This window comes from Parus major, chromosome 9 (assembly GCF_001522545.3).
Source record: "Parus major isolate Abel chromosome 9, Parus_major1.1, whole genome shotgun sequence".
Taxonomy (NCBI): domain Eukaryota; kingdom Metazoa; phylum Chordata; class Aves; order Passeriformes; family Paridae; genus Parus; species Parus major.
In genome coordinates, this window is record NC_031778.1 from 18,150,286 (window position 1) to 18,167,711 (window position 17,426).

Here is a 17,426-nt window from a genome sequence, read left to right on the forward strand (position 1 = left end):
TTCTATCCACATGAAAATACAGACTTCTGGGAAAACATCAAAAAAACCCAATGGAACAAAATAAAAGCCAACAGTTTTAATGGTCATTTACTCATGGGATTATAGCCCTAAGATATCAAAAGACTAAGTAAATATGTCCTGATTACAGCCCCACAAACTACTCCACAGCCTTTCCCTCTAGTTCCCAGCACACAGCTGAGCTGTCTCCTGTCCTAAACTGTTGTGTGGTACCACAAACCACATTTCAGGGATTTCTGTGTTCTGCTGCAGCAGAGAATACCTTTATCCCAGTTGGGATGCAAGGATTTACTTGTTTAAAACATTTTGGAGCCACCTAAGTACAACTTATTTTATGGGCCATCTATTGTTGTGGTACATAAAACAATAGTGAAGGAAGTTCTGCGCTCTCTTACAAGAGTTGGAGGAGCAGCACTGGACTGAGGGCTCTCCACTACACCTATTATACCTCTATATCCTGAATTTGTGGGAAGGAGCAATCTGAGCAGCCAGATGCTCTCAGAAGCCTTGACCCACGATACTGAGGGCAGGAGATGAGGAGTCCATCCCAAAAACATCGGGCAAAAGCACAGAACAAATTATTTGATTCAGACTTTGGTTTATACCCAACTTAGAACTCATTCTCAAATTGATCTGGTCTTCTATGATGCTTGAAGAAAAAAAGTAAGTTATATACAATGAAATTAAAGTGAGTCTAGTGCAGTATTTAAGATCAAATATCCTGGAATAGGTATTAACATGTGTGAGGGAGCTGAAGGTGAATTGTCCTCTGGAGCTAATTGAAGAGCTTCCTCTAAGGGAAGGGAAACCTGTTTTGATACTTATTTTGCTAATGAGATGCAACATAAAATGACTTCCTAGTTATTATGCTGAAACATGCCATGCATATTCAAAAACTATCTCTGAGGAACCGAAACAATTTAGGCAAGATGAGCTACTAAATACATTAAAGGAATTGACTTCACGATCCAGCTAATGATTAGATAGGCTTCACTGTTAAAAATAATGATTGAACCAAAAAAATTGTATATTCACATTAACTGAAACCACTAGAAGTTACTGTGAGCATGCAGGCTGAGTGGCAGTTTAATTTTGTTTCAACTGTTTGCTTTTCATTTGTCTTAAAAAAAAAAACCGAGTCAATTTATGTTATTTGCATATGTGGAAACTCAGCATCAGTTTTCTTGGAGTTGTCTGATGACTAAAATATTACCAGTTATTCATTAAGGTAGTTCCAAAGTGCTTTAGCTGTCAAAACTAAGGGGTTTGACACTGTAATGGTTCATATTCACCCAATAAATTTAAGCTGAACATCAGGAAAAAATATTATCCATGTGGCATCTTAACACAAGCAGTACTTTCCTGCCATTAGTAAAGATTCTAATTAATTCAAAGGAGAGATGTCCTGCAGCATGTTAGGCTACACCTAGAACAAGTTTCTAAACTAAAATTGACACATTCTCTGCAGATTTACAATTGAAAAACAGAGATGCTTGTCATCTTCATGATTCTTAATGTTTTTCAGCATCTTTCATGAACAACAGATGAGTTAATGTGTCCAGGAAAATCTCCAGAATGAACATCCAGATATGAATGTTTGATCCATGCACCTGATTAAATCCCAGAGACAGCTGAGGAAGGGTCTGAGCAGGGTGCACCCCTGAAGTGCAGGGCAGGAGGTGGGATGTACTCTGGAATGCTCAAAGGTGGTCCAACACAGACTTTAACTGCTGCTGCTGACAGGGTTTGACCTTCAGAGTAAGACTCCATGGACAGGGGTCAGGGAGTCTGATTAATTTTCACACTCATTATTAAATCTGTCTCACCCGGGATATTTAATATCTCTCTGTTTACAGAATTAATATCTGGTTTATTATCTTCTAATATCATATTTGGGCAATTTGGAGCCTGCATATTTTTATATGATCTCAAGGCTGTGACTAACTCAAACCCCTTTCACCCAGCCTTTCCTTGGCATCCCATCCCATCCTTCAGAACCACTGGGGCTGCAAATGGGCTCTGGTTTACTTTTGCACAGAATCAGTCACAGTATTAGGGCCCTAAATGCTGTACATAATAAGGAAAAAAACATGCCAAAACCTACTTAACAAATAGGCTTGAAAAACCTTTGTGAGAGAATTTTTGAAAAAAAAATTGGCATACTCAGTGCACACTTCATGTGCACTTCCTGTGAGGAGGCAGAAGGGAGAGGGTGGCAGTGTTTGACTAGAGCAGGAAAAAGAGGCAAGCTGAAGTAAAAGATGTTTCAAGCAGAATATTTAGAAGCACCTAGCCCCAGGTAAAGAGAGGATGAATGCCCTCACTCCAACTTTCCTAACCAGGTCAGACAGATTTGCTGGGTATAGAGTATTTCTTGCTTGGGGAAACTGATAATTGACCAGTTTTCAATTGGCAGAACCTGGGACTTTGCTGAGTAGGGCAGTTTAAATACAGAAGTCACCCACTGTAGCCTCAAGGTCCCAGAAGAGAAGAAAAATTAATTTAAAATCCCAATTTTATTTTGTAAAAAACCTTGAAAAAAACCCTCTATTTTTTAAAATTAAGTTACCAAGCCAACACTCCGTGTCTAAACTGACACTTCACCTCGATTTGGCATCCTGTACATTGCAATAGCTGGAGCTGATGCAGCTAAAAAGGGACATAAAATGACAGAAACAGTCATTTGAGAACCTACAGAAATGTCTGGGGCATCCACAGCTTCTCTGGGAAACCTGGCCACACTGGGTGACCTAATGTTCTATAAATCTGAAAGAGGCTTGTTAGCTTTGTTACCCTGATGAAAATGCCAATCTAAACTAAATCAAACTATCTGAGAATCCTGCTCATTTGTGACACATGCTGCAAGGAAAGGTGCACGAAATCAGCCCCCAGATGGAAAGTCAGTGACAGGAGCTCCTGTTTTGGACCTGGTGCAAGCCAGAACAAGCCTGGTGGCAGCACAGCTGCTTTAGCAGATAAAATTGATCTTGATGACTTGGACACCTTGGTGTGGCAGTGCTCCACGCCTGGAATGTGTCACACCAAGCTGCTTTATTCAGCTTTAATACCTCAAATTCACCTCCAATGAATGCTGGGCAAAGATCTTTCAACAGACCCTGGCCATCCTCGAAGTGTGGTACATTTATGGTACCTCAAAGGCTAAATGAATTTACTATTAACATGCAAACTAAAATCTAACCCCCTACACTGCAAGCTCAAATGAAGTATTAATAATCCAGGTGGATTTTTTCATGCTCCACACTACATATTTGGACTAGAGCCCAGCTCATTCACCTGCAGCATCATACCATAATACACACACACACAAACGAAGAGGGAATGTGTCATTTGATCAATAAAGTAAATACATCTGATTAACTGCCACAAATAGCTGATGTATCAACTCAAACAGTGCCAATATCTCCCTACACTCATCTTGTTTTCTTTTTCTTTCCTTTTATTTCACTACTGTCTTTTACAATGAAAATATCTTTTGCTGACAGAAAGAAAGCTCCATTTTTTTTTTCCATAGAAATCCTTTGTAACCACAAAAGACATGTAACTGCTCAAGAAAAGATATGGGAATTTTAAAATATTAACCCCATGTTTCTCATATCTATATCTTTAGAAAGATAGCTGTTTGTGCATCCTGAAGATGAAATGTTTTAATTGAAAAATTTCCTGAGTTTTCCAAATAGCTTCTTCATTCAACATACACATTTTTTTTAATTAATATATGATATAACAGGTTTGGAAATAATGGCCTTGCTAAAGCTGAATTTGGAAGAACACTGATAGTCTTTCAGCTGGTAAAAAATGTACTATAAAATTATGAAACTAGAGGGAATTAATTTTGACAGGAATTTGACAGAAGAAAGCATCTTCCTTAAAGCATAGTGCTATCAGGATCTGTATTTTTCCTGAGAGGTGTCCATAACTCAGACTAGTCCATCTCACACCATTAGTGCATCAAAGCTTGTTTGCTCTTGGTAACAAAAACTGGAAATGTTTTTCACGAACAATTGCTGCAAGGCAATCTCTGCACTTTCAACAGAGCTGGCTGTTCAAGCTCCAAACTGAAAGTACTGTCCATAAAGCTGCTCTGATTAATACATCAGCCCTTTTACTAACAGGTAAACAACAATGAATGTTGACAGGTTGATGTAATATGGTTTAAGAAAATAAGGAGCCAAAATATGTTCTCATTACCTTTCTCAGTCATCCCCTATTTTACTGGATAGAAGTTTTGACTGTTCTGGCAGCTTGCTCTTCTTTTTGCAGTGGCTCAGAAAAGCAAATACAGAAATATTGGCAAATAAATCTACAAAGGAGGATGGAAAACAACATCAGGAAATAATAACTCAGTATTTTTCAGATGCTTGCTTGCCCACCCCTGGCAAGGGAACAGCAATCTGGTACTGGTGCATCTATGAGGCTGAAGTAGTTCCCACACAGCAGAGGAATGGGGCTGCCTGCTGCTCTTACACTGGAGGGAGAGGTAAAGGCTCGTGGTTGGGAGCAGCTCTCACACCACAGAGCCCTTTCCCTGCCCATTTGAGCCATTCCCTCCTACTCTGCCCACAGCCCTGCTTGTTCTCACCTACCTCAATGGATCCAACCCCTGCCAGTGAGCTCCGAGCTCCAGAACACTGCCTGGGAGATGGGGACAATCCTCCCTCACAGCACAGGAATCCAAACAGCAGCACAGATGGGCTTCAACCAAACTTCAGGCACAACCTTGATTGTTTTCTATTCAGGAACGTGGCCACAAGGCCCCAAGTGCTTTTAAGGAAGGAGAAAAACAAATCCCTGAGGGTTTCATCCCACAGACAGCTGAGACACTGCCTTTACAAAGCCATGAGAGTACAGGTGAGCTACTTCACTCTCATCCTTCTGGAAAGCACTTTATTGGCATTGATGTCAAGGTCTCAGCCCCAATAGGCATGAAAATGGTAGGAGCTAGAAAGTATACAGAATTTTAACTTGAAATGCTGAGAACAAAGGGATGGATATTCAACTCATAGTTCTATGTCAACTAAAAATCATTCTATGCCACATAGGATAATTTAAACATCACTGTAGACACAACATCTGAGAAGACCAGCTATCACCTAATAATAATTCACAAGGAAATTCTAATATAAAAAGCCTGTTAGAGATTTGGATTTAGGATTATTACTTAAATACAGCATTTCTATAAACAGATAGGTATTTATCAGCCTACCTACTTGGATGGCAGGAAGTGTTGCTTTCCAATTTCAGAAAATCTATTTAACTTATTATTCAATTAACAAGTATCATGGTCAACAACAGTTATGAACATCTGAAATCCCAAAAGCTAATTTAGTTTGTGTGAATTCAATTCAGAAAGAAGTCAGGAAGAGAAAATTGACCATAAATAACAGGTATGATTCAGTTAGCTCCCCAGACTGGAGAAGATAGTGACATTTAAAAGAAAAAAACTTCTGGAAATACATTTTGTGGAAATCTTATTGGAGACTATTTCAAAGCAATTCATCAGGATGACATAAATGTGTGATACAATTTTGGTTTACACGTTCTGGATGTCCTTTCCACTTCCACCTGAATGGAACCTTCTAAACATGAAAGACATAACAGATTGATCTAGAGAAAATCTAATGCAGCAGGCATTTTAGGTCACAGATTTGGCAAAATTACCGATGCAAACTTGTTCATCATCAAACCTATTCTTCATCAAAAATCTTTTTTTTAAAGTGCAGAAGGAACTGGCTACAAAAGTAAAGAGAATTTAACAATACCTCTGAAAAATACGGGGAAAAAAGCTTTGACTATGTATCTTTGAAAATAACTTTGAATATTGAGCAGGACGGAAGCAGCTGAGTTACTGAACACAGTGGATTGCCTGAGTTTTTCACAACTCAAAAATGAGATGCACAAGTTAAGAGAATGAAAGGCTTTCCCTCCTCCAGATGGTAAGCTGCCTAGGCAGGAATTGATTTTAATCACAGATTCCTGACAACATTCTTTGCCTAGGGAGGGTTCAGGAGATACTGATATCTGAAGCTGAAAGAATATGGTACCTTATTTTCAGTCATTTTATGGTCTAGTTCCCAAAAATCACAATGAACTTTCAATAGCATAGTTAAAAACATTATTATCCCTTCCTGTTCTGTACTTTACTGCTTAGTTTTAATTCCAGGTACACTTTAAACTGAATGTACAAAAATGCCATATATCTTTTTCAAGCCACTGATTAAGCTACCAGATATAGATATTTATTACCTAATGCACTTGGTTTAGTAGGTCACAGGTTCATATTTTCTATTCATTCTTGCATAAGATGAAACCAGAACTCCTTGACCTCTATTTTTATAAACTTGTTTTAGTACTTTTACGAGAAACTGTCACCAAAGTTCAACCCAGTCCATTTAATTTTACTATACTTTAACGTGAGCATAATTAAAAGCATTTCTCTATAGTCCTATCTTTCCCATTTGCCTCCAGTAATTTTTAATGATACCAGCTATTTCCACCTTCACTTAAGTATTCCTGGTCGTCCCACCAAGTTATGTGAGACAGCCACACAGCCACCATGTGATGAATAAATGACTCTTCATATTTTCTTCTTCTCTTCATTCCATGTTTCTTTTAACTGGCTATTGGGTCCCAAAAAGCCTGAAGCCTTTGTGTATTCCTTTCTGTCCCTAAATTGCCTCTGAAAACAGAGACAGAGGCCCAAGGACTTTAAACAGTGCAAGTGACTGAGTCTCCTGGGTTTCAGATTATTTCCCTGACCATGAAATATTGAACAGCATTCTCTGATGATACCCTTCAGAAATTACTCTCTTAAAGTCCTAACTCTGACAGACTGCTGCAAAGGATTAAATAATCACCATCACTCCATGATCCTCTCCCCTGTTCTATGTTTTACCACACAAAAGAAAGACAGAAGAAATTTCTTGCACCTCAAGTGAGATCATCTGTACTTCAGAAGGAAGTGACATAAAACAGTTCTACCACTGGGCCTTTGTGAAGGGTTGGAACCAACAACTAATAGAATAATTTTATTTTTAAAATAGATTCAAATATTCCAAAGGAAGAAGTTTTCAGATCTGCAGAGGTAACACAAATAGAAGAAGCTCTCTAACCTTCACAGAATAATTTTTCTTGTTTGGGCTTTACAGTTGCTACAGCAAAAGAGTTAAGTACATCATGTACTCCAAACTATCACATACTTTATTACAACTGCACTAGAGGCATCTCTCAAATTAAATAGGATGTAGAGTCCTCTCATTTGGCTGATGCAGTAATAGCATATTGTGTGTAGCCACAGATGTTCTTCACCGGGTTCTGCCGAAACCAATCTAATTTTGTGAGATAAATGAGGTGTTCTGATTCCAGGACTTGATTTCCCAGCACAACAAAAACATCAAAAGAAGTGAAGCCTCTTACCACTCAGAGTTCAGATAGAAAAGCTAATTTATCTTCCCTGAATTCCAGGAAGGTATATGTGAAGGGAATATCCCTCAACTATTTGGAAGATGTCTGGAAAACAGAAGTTGGCATTGCCTTATAAATTACATTAATTGAAATAATGATAAAGTATAAAAAATATTGATTTAATATCAGTGGCAAGACAGAGGATCAGCATCAAAGAATGAACAAAGGCAGTTACCCAGAGAATTCTTTTAACTGAGCCTAAGCATCTCAGGAATTAAGTACTGTAGTATGGCAAGGAGTGCAAGATCAGCTCTGCCATGACAAAGCTGCCAAATCTCAAAGCCATCCAAAGGTGTATTTGATGTGAGCTGGTGACTTCCATACAATTCTCAGACAACTGATATCCTTGTCCTGCCCACTGACACTATCCAGCAATCTCAGCTGAGGAATGAACATCAGAGGGGAGTACAGCATCCTGTCCTTCCATGGGAGTGACAGAAAAAATCTCTACCTATCAAAACCCAGCCCCACAAAATGTTTGAAACTTTTGGAGACCATGGCTTACACCTCTGAATAGCGAGAACATCACTTATGATGTGGAAGGATTCTGTGCCCTCACTGTGTGATGGGAGGCAGCTCTGAACTGGTTTGTTGTGGCACTGGAGGCAGGACAGCTCTGTTTGCACAGTGATCCCTTGGCTGGCTCGAGGAGATCAGGCAGGTTCAAGCACTGCCAGGTGTCCATGCAGCTGCAATTGTGAAGACTATCTCTGCAAGCACATTTAAAGCACAGCTTTTAACATAATTTTAACATGAAAATATGAATCTTGAGAAAGTATCACCCTGGACTACACTGAATAGAAGTAATTTTTCTTGATGAATGGCACAAGCTGGCAATATTTCCTACCATTATTTTACTAAGTAAGAAAGGAAGTTTAGCAGTAACATAAACTAATATTTTTATAAAAACAAATTAGTAAGTTTGATTAACAATCTCATGACTACAAGCAGCAACACAGACCACAGTCTGTCCTCTAAGGGATATTATCCTTAATAATGAGTAATAAAGCATTGATATTTTCTCACACTGAAGAGCAGAAAAAGAGGTTCAGATTTTATTGGCCAAGAAAGCATGTGAGTTAATTAGTCATTGCAGGTAATTACACCCAATTACAAAGAACTTTCTCAGACAAAATAATGTTTTTTTATTGTTATGAAAATTCATGGTGCAAATCGTGAAAATTTGCATTTTCTTGCTCCATTTTTTTCACTGTGGTGCCTGTGAGCACCCCCCAAACCTGGGACCCTTTTATGACAGAAACTGAGCAAGGACATGACATTCACTTCCCCCAAATGCAGAAGAGGGGGACAAGGCCATGCAATTCTTCCCACTTAATACTGAATGTTTAGATCATATATAGTTTGTGGCAGAAACAGGAGCCAAGCCTAGCTCACCCCAGATCCAACTCTAATACCAGGACCAAAAGAAGCATCTTTTCCCTCTACAGCTCCTCATACATCTTTAAGAGGAAAAAAATAATCAAGCAATAATTTGCAGGACTGGGGTTTAATGACTTGTCACTGTAGTCAAATAATTCAGTGTCAAATGCTTATGATTTTTTAATGATTCACTGACACAGGCAGGTTCCATACACACAGAGGTGTCTGGTTACTGCCCTGCTTCAATGGAAGTTGTAAAGCACAATTCAAACATCCTTCACCACTTCATTAATGAAACAAATCTATCTTCTAATATAAGTCCTTCAGTGCTCTAGAACTCTATTTTACATTCATATATAGTCTGTAACTTGTCTGTTTGCATTAAAAGAAAATCCTTTTGATCAATGCTCTGGCAATGAAATTGCACTCCCCTGAATACAGTTCTCAGCCAGCCTGCAGTGTAAATGATTCTTAGTAGATAAAGAGACATGCTGTCAAGATCAGCTATGCATGTGTTAAAGCTCAATTGTCCCTGAGGTAGTGAGGAATAAAAGCCTTTCAGATAACACATTGCTGTCTGGTCTCATCTGTAATACATTTCAGAATAAGCAACAGAGCTTTGTTCCTCCCCTTCACTCAAATTATTTCTCTCTGCACAAGGGCTCCATTAGGGGAAATGAGAAAACTTTCTCACCTGCAAACTGGGAGATTGGGATGAAGAAAACCAACGTGACCAAGATTATGTTTCCACTTGGTGTCACAGGTGGCACTAGAAATTGGGAATCCATAGATTCCAACCCATCTCCACTCCATCAGACTACATCCCTGACACTGCCCTCCAAATGGCACATCAGAGGTTGATTCTACACAGAGATTTACTCAAAGCCTTAATAACATTTCACTCTTCCTCACTAGGATTAGCTCCTTAGTGTGTGGTACAGAAATGACCACAGCCACACTGATCCTTCTCCATTTACTTGGGCAACACCCACTCCTGATCCATTCCCAAAGACAAAACCAAAAAGACCTAAAAACCAGTAAGTGAGCCCTGGGAGTCCTTGGGCAAACACAGCACAGTGGGTATGAGATACTTCCAACCCAGGTATGTGCTGAGGACTCCTTATATTTCTAGCAGAGAAATTTATTTGGAATTAAAAAGTTCTGAGATTTAAAATATACAATTCCACCTTTGCTTTTGCTGTATTTCCCAGTCAGGTATGAAGTTGCCTGAAATTCTTGATGGCCAGTAGTTGCAATTTAAATAAAAAGCTATCAAAATTTGAACTCTTTTTTTCACCAAGACAAAACTACCAAGAAAAAAAATATTTTGGTTGACGAAAAGAAAATTTCAGCCAGTGTAAGATTATGAATTTTTTTCCCTTGCACTGTAAAGAGAGAAGGCTTCAGTTACTTTTTTATAGGTATCATAAGATCAGGCATATGAACAGCCATGAAGAAAAAAAGGAAATCAATCCAAGAGAGGAATTTGATATGATTGTTCAGAAAAGAAACTCTGAGGACAAGTGGATATTCTTTACTTTATTAGACTACGATGAGAACAACATGCTTGCTTTTTTTAAAAATAAACAAGAGGCAGAAGACAACAGTATTATTAACAAATGCATCAGTCTCCAGACATATTGCAAATGTTCCCAAAAGTTACTGCACAAAGCATTTCAGCCTGAGAGAAAATTGAATTTGTTTGGAAAGTTCCTATGCAGCTACTGACCGTAAAAATTATTTCAAAGCACTGTCTTCATCTCCAGCACTGTTTCCAGCTGTGTTTAAACAAATGTAATTTCCCTTGTTGTTATCTGCAGCTGTATTTCCCTTGTATTTGCTTTCTTTTGAAAGTAATCCACTGTGAAAAATTAAAAGGAAATGCAACTTTATTCCATCATTCTTCCATTTCTTCCCCACTCTGGTCACTGGACACGTTATAAAAAAGAAGCTGATTTTGAAATTATTCTAAAGGCGAATTATTTTAATATACACAAGGACTCATGAGGTCTGCCCTTAAAAACAAAGTGTATTAATGTCAGGGCACCGATCAACTCTGTTCCACTCAGCTCAGAGAAATCAGGAATTGCTCTAGTGCTGCCTTCTGGAGCAGCAATACACAGAACTCAAGAAAATCTGTGCTTCAAGACTAGAAAATTAAACATATCCCAAGGGCTTCACTGAGCAGGCAGGATGAGAGAAAAAATGTCCATTGCCACTTGTTAATGATTTTTTAGAAAATGTTTGGAGAAGACAAAAAGGAGGGAAGGGGAAAAACAGCAATTCCTTCATTATCTGTAATCTCTGTCGTGCCCTTTCATTCACATCCAGGCACACCAACAGCACAGAGAGAAAAAGGAGGGGCAGGGAGAAGGAAAAAAGGAGGGGCTGCATAGAAAGCTAAACTAAGAATAAAAATTCTCCCTGAATCCAGATAACAATGCCTGTTTTTTCAAGATATGTCAAAATACTGAAGAGAATAATGGAGGTGAGAAATTTGCCCTGTGTACAAGACAACTGATAGCAGGGGGCTGTGGTGACACAGACCCCAGCTTCATTCATAAATACCTCTAAGAACCTGAATTAAGCTGCTTATTTTCCTACATTTAATATGGCCAGCTTTACAAAAATCAATGTCTTCTCTACAGACTCGTGCTCACCAGTTGAGAAATCAATCAGCCAAGCCTCAACAGCTGCCAGAGGAGCAGCCAAGGGCATATAGCCATAACACTAAATTTAAACAGAGATTACAGCACCTATTTCCCCAGCAAAATGTTTCTGCATCAAACTGTAGGAACTATCATTCAGAGCTGCTGCCACAAATGCCAGGCAAGAGGAGAAATGGGATCTCACCTGGTGTGTGTGAAGTGTCACAGCTACACAGCACAAGGCTTTTACCTGCTCTGTATCCCTCTCTCTCTTGTGAAATACCCTCAGAGCACCCGACCAAGGCACAGAAGAGCTCCCAGTGCACAGAATGACTTCACCTGCCTGGGGAGAACATTTAGCACTTGTCTTCCTCATGCTGGAATGTGAAAAAAATCCACCAGGTGGCCACAGTTACTGAGTGAAGGTCTTTGATACCTGCCCACGACTAAAGAAAGGGGAAATTTTTATAAAGGATGATGAGATTTTAGTGCAAATCTGAAAGAAAAGGAAAATACCCAGCTATGTCATGCAGAGGTCTGCTTTCCCTTTTTGGAACCAATTTTCAGGGAGCTGAGGGAAGGGAAGGAAGAGAGTCAGAGAAATTCACAAGAATTCAGCTGGGTGAAATCCATTATTTCAGAAATGAAGAAAACTTCAGTTATTGCATGAAACAACTGTTTTTCAAATGCTGTGATTCCCAGAGAGATATGAGAATGGTTCTCACTCAGTTCTTAGGTCCTTCTTTCAGGGCTTGGGAGCAGTTGCTGTAACCATGGGCTCCACCTTGGCCCTGATCACAGGGACTGCAAAGCCTGGGTCTTCATTTTGGACTCTGAGAGCTGAGCAATTGAGGTTTAAAGATGACCATCTGCATGCTGCACTGCAGGAGAGATCCATGCAGGGAGGACACCCTTTTTTGTTCTAATGCTCTTCAATCTGTTGTGAGAGTTACTTCTGATTAATTGAGTTAAACAATCTGGTGTGATTTTCTGTTCTTATAAGTTAATGAACTTTTCGGCTATGTTAGTCATCAGCATGCAAATCAAACTCCAACGTGATTTAGAATAGAAAGAAAAACAGAGAATGAAGAGGGTGCTGTGGTTCCTATGTACCACAGGTTCAAGCTCAGTCAGTTTTCTTTGTGTCCTGGCTTTGCCACATCTGAGTGCAGATGAAGGGAGAGGTTTTGAGTGCCCCCATGACCTCCCTGCTGGGCCAGTGATCATGAGAATCTGGGCCACTGAGGTTCTCCAGATGAGGCACTTGTGAGAGCTGAGCCAGACTCCCAAAGTTCATGTTAGAAAGGACTCTGATGGATTTTTTTTATTTTTTTTTTGGCCTGGGTAGAATTCAAATAAGAAATACATCTATTGCTTTAAATCCATCTAGAGATTTATATTCACAATGTTCATTCTCCCATCAAGAATGTTCAATACATTTCTAAGTCATACAATTAAGTGCATTGTTAAGAAAGCACACTCAGGCAATAAACCAACAATATATTATATAACCAATAACAATATATCCTTGTGATAAATTGATCTTTATGGGTCCCTTCCAGCTCGAGCTTTCCTATGGTTCTTTGATATTTGTAGGTGACTCCTGTAAAATATCAGAGCATAAGCTCTCTGCATATGTCTCCATGAGCAAATCCAGTGATCAGAGCTCTTGAACAAGTACCAGTAAATCACAGCACAGAGAAACCCAGACAAGTAGGAGAAAACGGGTGCCTGGTTAAGTGTAATCTCCCCAGAATAAACAGATGGGTTTGCATTCCATGAGCAATGACAGCATCCCCCATGTCAACAGGGGTGTGGAAAGAATCTACAGAATGGGATAAAGATGTCCCAATGAAAAAAGATCAGAGGAACCTCTGGGAAAGGAAAAGCAGCTGATCAAAATGATCCACTCTTCTGTAATGTAGTAATTTCAGTCCCTCCTGCATAACATCTGAGACTGCAACAGTCAGGGTCTGGGGAGGCTGGGTCAGTACTCAGTGCTAAACTATATTCCCTGCCTTAAGCAGGGATTTAAATAAACTAACAAGAGGAGAATAAAATCACACCAGAGACAAAAAAGAAAAGCCAAAACCAAACTCCCAAAACAATAACATAAAAGAAGGTGAAAATAGTTAGAGGTAGAAGAAGGGAAGGTATGACTGGACTACAAATTAAAATTAAAAATCTGCCTGTTTTACTAATTGTAAGAAAAAATGTCAGAGGATCAAGAAAAATACTGTTTCACAGCTCAGATATAAGATTCCCCCCCCCCTAAATTTTAAATTCTACAGGAAAATAATCTATCAAAGCTGATACAAGAAAAATAAAATAATTCTTCATATTTCATTCCTTTCTTCAGCTTTTCATCAGCAACATGTCCAAGACTTTGAGATAGCTAACAACGTTTTGGCTGATTGCAGATTCAAAGTCAGCCATAAAAAGGCTACTGTATTTTATATGCTGTATAATCTTTCACTGGGTTTAATATTTTTATGATGTACATTGTGCAGATATGTCTACAAGATAGACCTCGTTTAGAAAATGGATTAAATAACTTCACACTCCTTGTATTGAAGACATGCTATGAGTAGAAATATTTAAAGAGAGGATAATATTTACTGTGAACTATTTCTTCTCTTTGAAGTCGAAAATGAAATACTCTGTAGCTAAATGGAAAATGAATCATTTTCAGAACATAAATCAGTGTTTTAACTAAATTGAATTAATTGACATTTAGTATCTTAAGGAGAAGATTGTAATTTTTCAGCAATATCTAAGTTTAAATGCCTTGTTCATAAAAGGTGGGAAATGAAGGTTCATAAAAGGGGGAAAACAACAAAACTCCTTTTTACTGTTTAATCTTTCTTTCAAATGTTTCTTCCAGGAATATACAGCTTCTCTGCTAATGGATGCAATCATTCACAGGGATGTTCAGGGGCCTAGAGCAACCCCCTGTGAACCCAAATTGCAAATAAAACCATATCAATCATGGAATGAAAAAAAGTTCTTTGTATTAAAATAGATCCATCTATAGAATGGGAAACCATACTTTAATAGGGTGCACATTTTCCCAGTCCTGAAATAGATGAAGTGTTTGGGTTTCAGTTCCACAATGAAAAGGAACTTGGATCATCTGGATAGTCTGGGCAGGTCTATAGAAGTAACAAGGGACAGGATCCTTAATGAATTAAAAGTACTGGCAAAAGTCTCTGTAGTTTTAATTGAGCAAGGATTTTACCCAGCATTTCACTTTATGAATACAGTTTTAAAATATACTGTTGAAAATACAGTTCTAATTTACTCCTGTGAATCCAGCAGGAGAAATCTGAAACCACAGAGGCAGAATTAAGGTAAGAACATGTTCTATTATATTTAATAATAACAATTTCCAAAGCAGGAGAATAATATCTGTTGACTGGAGACAGAGCTAAAAAGTCATGCAGGAAAAATTTTCTCTCAGTCTCTCACAATCAGCTCAAATCCAAAGCTTGATTTTACTCTTCTATAAAACAGCCCCATCCCTTCTCTCCAATGAAAGATTTATGGAATACAAATACAAAATTCAGGATTAAATTTTGTCATGACAACAATTACTGCCCTTTGGCACTCCTCTCCTGAAAACCTTTCACCTTGTTTCAGCACAGTTCATATAATTAAACAGTTCTTTCTCTACCAGCTGAAATCTAAATATTTTGATTGTATTTCTGCACTGCATTTCTACCTGACCTGAATCAGGAAGACACTTAGTCACATACCTGATTTTGCATGTTGGGGTAGCTCCCTTGCAATCAAGTTCCTAAAGTTCTTAAAGTACAGCATTGTCTCAAGAATAATTTGATTTTCTTGGATGATCTTTCAACCTAAATGGATTTGCATTTCCATGTGGTCATTTTCCAGTTCTGACCTTTTTGAATTTGACTAACTGTCCATAATTAACTTCCTGTTCATTTGCACAGCATCATTACATGAGTAATTAGTTCATGGGCTGCTGAACTGAAAGTAATACATTAAAAAAGCAGCAATGGCCCAAACCATGACTTCCTTTCATCTCTTATAACTACATCTCCTACATTCTTAACTAGGTTGTTTGTTTTTATTAAATGCCTCTGAGAAGTGATATGTTAGAGCTCTACAGCTCTACAGATTAAATATCCCTTAATGAAAAATTACCTTGGCCTGGTCTTTCCTGAATCCTTCCAGGTTTGAGGAATTAAAAATGTGTTGACTCTCAGGGAGGAAATCAGACGAGTTTTAAAGCTATCCTTGGGCTTGGATAACCTCTGGCTATTATTATTTGGATGTTTGAGAGTCTGCCTAAAGCTACAGTAAACATTGTACAGCACAGCTCAAATCACTTCAGCACTGTACTCTGCATTACCCAGTAGGGATATCTTATCTTAAATCATCCCAAAATCTGGCTGTTATTGACAAGAGGGTTGTTTCTCCTCTCTGTAACTCACACCTCATATCATACTTCTTTCATGTGTTCCTCAGGATTTCTTTCAAATCCTACTGAAATTTTTGTGTAGAGTCATGGCTTCATTAAATTCGACATATTTATTTTCCCTCACTTACTTAAATTTTCTAGCTGTCTTTTTTTGTGCCTCTAACTAGTCAATCATTATACTGAATTTGCAAACTCACCTGAGGATAGAGAAGGAAAGAGAGAAAGAGAGAGAAAGAGAGAGAAAGAGAGAGAAAGAGAGAGAAAGAGAGAGAAAGAGAGAAAGGGAGGAAGGAGGAAGGGGGGAAGGGGAATTACATTCTTCTTTTTTTTCTTCTTTAGGTTTTTATTCTTATTTTCACTGCTTGGGAAATAAGTCTGATCATAATTCACTGGAAATGGAAACATTAATTTATCCATCATCAATTCTCGAGAGAAATTTTAGAGTAGCCAGACCTATTAATCTGGAAGTACCTTCTCTATTTTTAATGATTTGCTTTTCCTTTTAGCACACTGCTATCAGGAACTGAAGAAGTTATTTGGATATGTTTGAAAACACAACTTTCAACAGACAGCTTCATCTGCTCATTTATTATTTGCCTTGAAGCTCTCATCAAAGGTCGATGACAGAATGTTTTTCCAGCTACCTTCCCTAAATCCTTTGAAGAAACTTATTTATGTCATTATTACAGTATAAATGTATTGAAATTAAAAAGGTTTTACCATTTGCAAACTTTCCACCCCCTATAACAGGAATATAAATGCATGCAGCTGTCACTTTTTCTCAGTTCCAAGAAGGCTAGTGTCAAGAACCTCCCTAATGGGAATTTCACTGCACTGGGAAGGCCTTTAGAAGTCTGTTTGGTGAATCTGCATGTGAGGGCTGCACTCAAACACCTGAGAGCTGGTGAACAATAAAAAGGATTTCTCAGCTCCCTCTGTGGGAATATTTCTACCCAAGGCTCTGGAAGCAATTGCTGAAAGAGCAGACAACGGCTCTCAGACAATTTCCACAACGAGCAGCTTTCATTTGATCCCTCAGTGATCCTCTTCATTTGTCTGGCGCTGCAACCTTGGATCCTCCGCAGTTGCTGCCACCTCCCTCACACATGGGAAGAGAAAGAGTTGCTGTCCAAGGTACCTCTGCTGTGTCCACGCACAATTTCATTGGGCAGCCCCATCGAGGATGCTTTTAACTCTTTTTATTTAATCTTCTACCACTAAAATCTCCTGCAAAAGGTTAGTGACAAACTTTGCATTCCATTCAAGTGAAATCCAGAAAAGACGGACAGCTTTGTCCATTTCCAGCAGCAGGGAGAGGGTGCATGAGTAACCCACAAAGACATCTCATTGCTGGCATCGTGGACTGTCACACTGAAAATCACTGAGGCCAGGTTTCAGGAGGAATCAATTACACCTGAGAGCAGTTTTTCAGGTGTTCATCAATTTTCCAG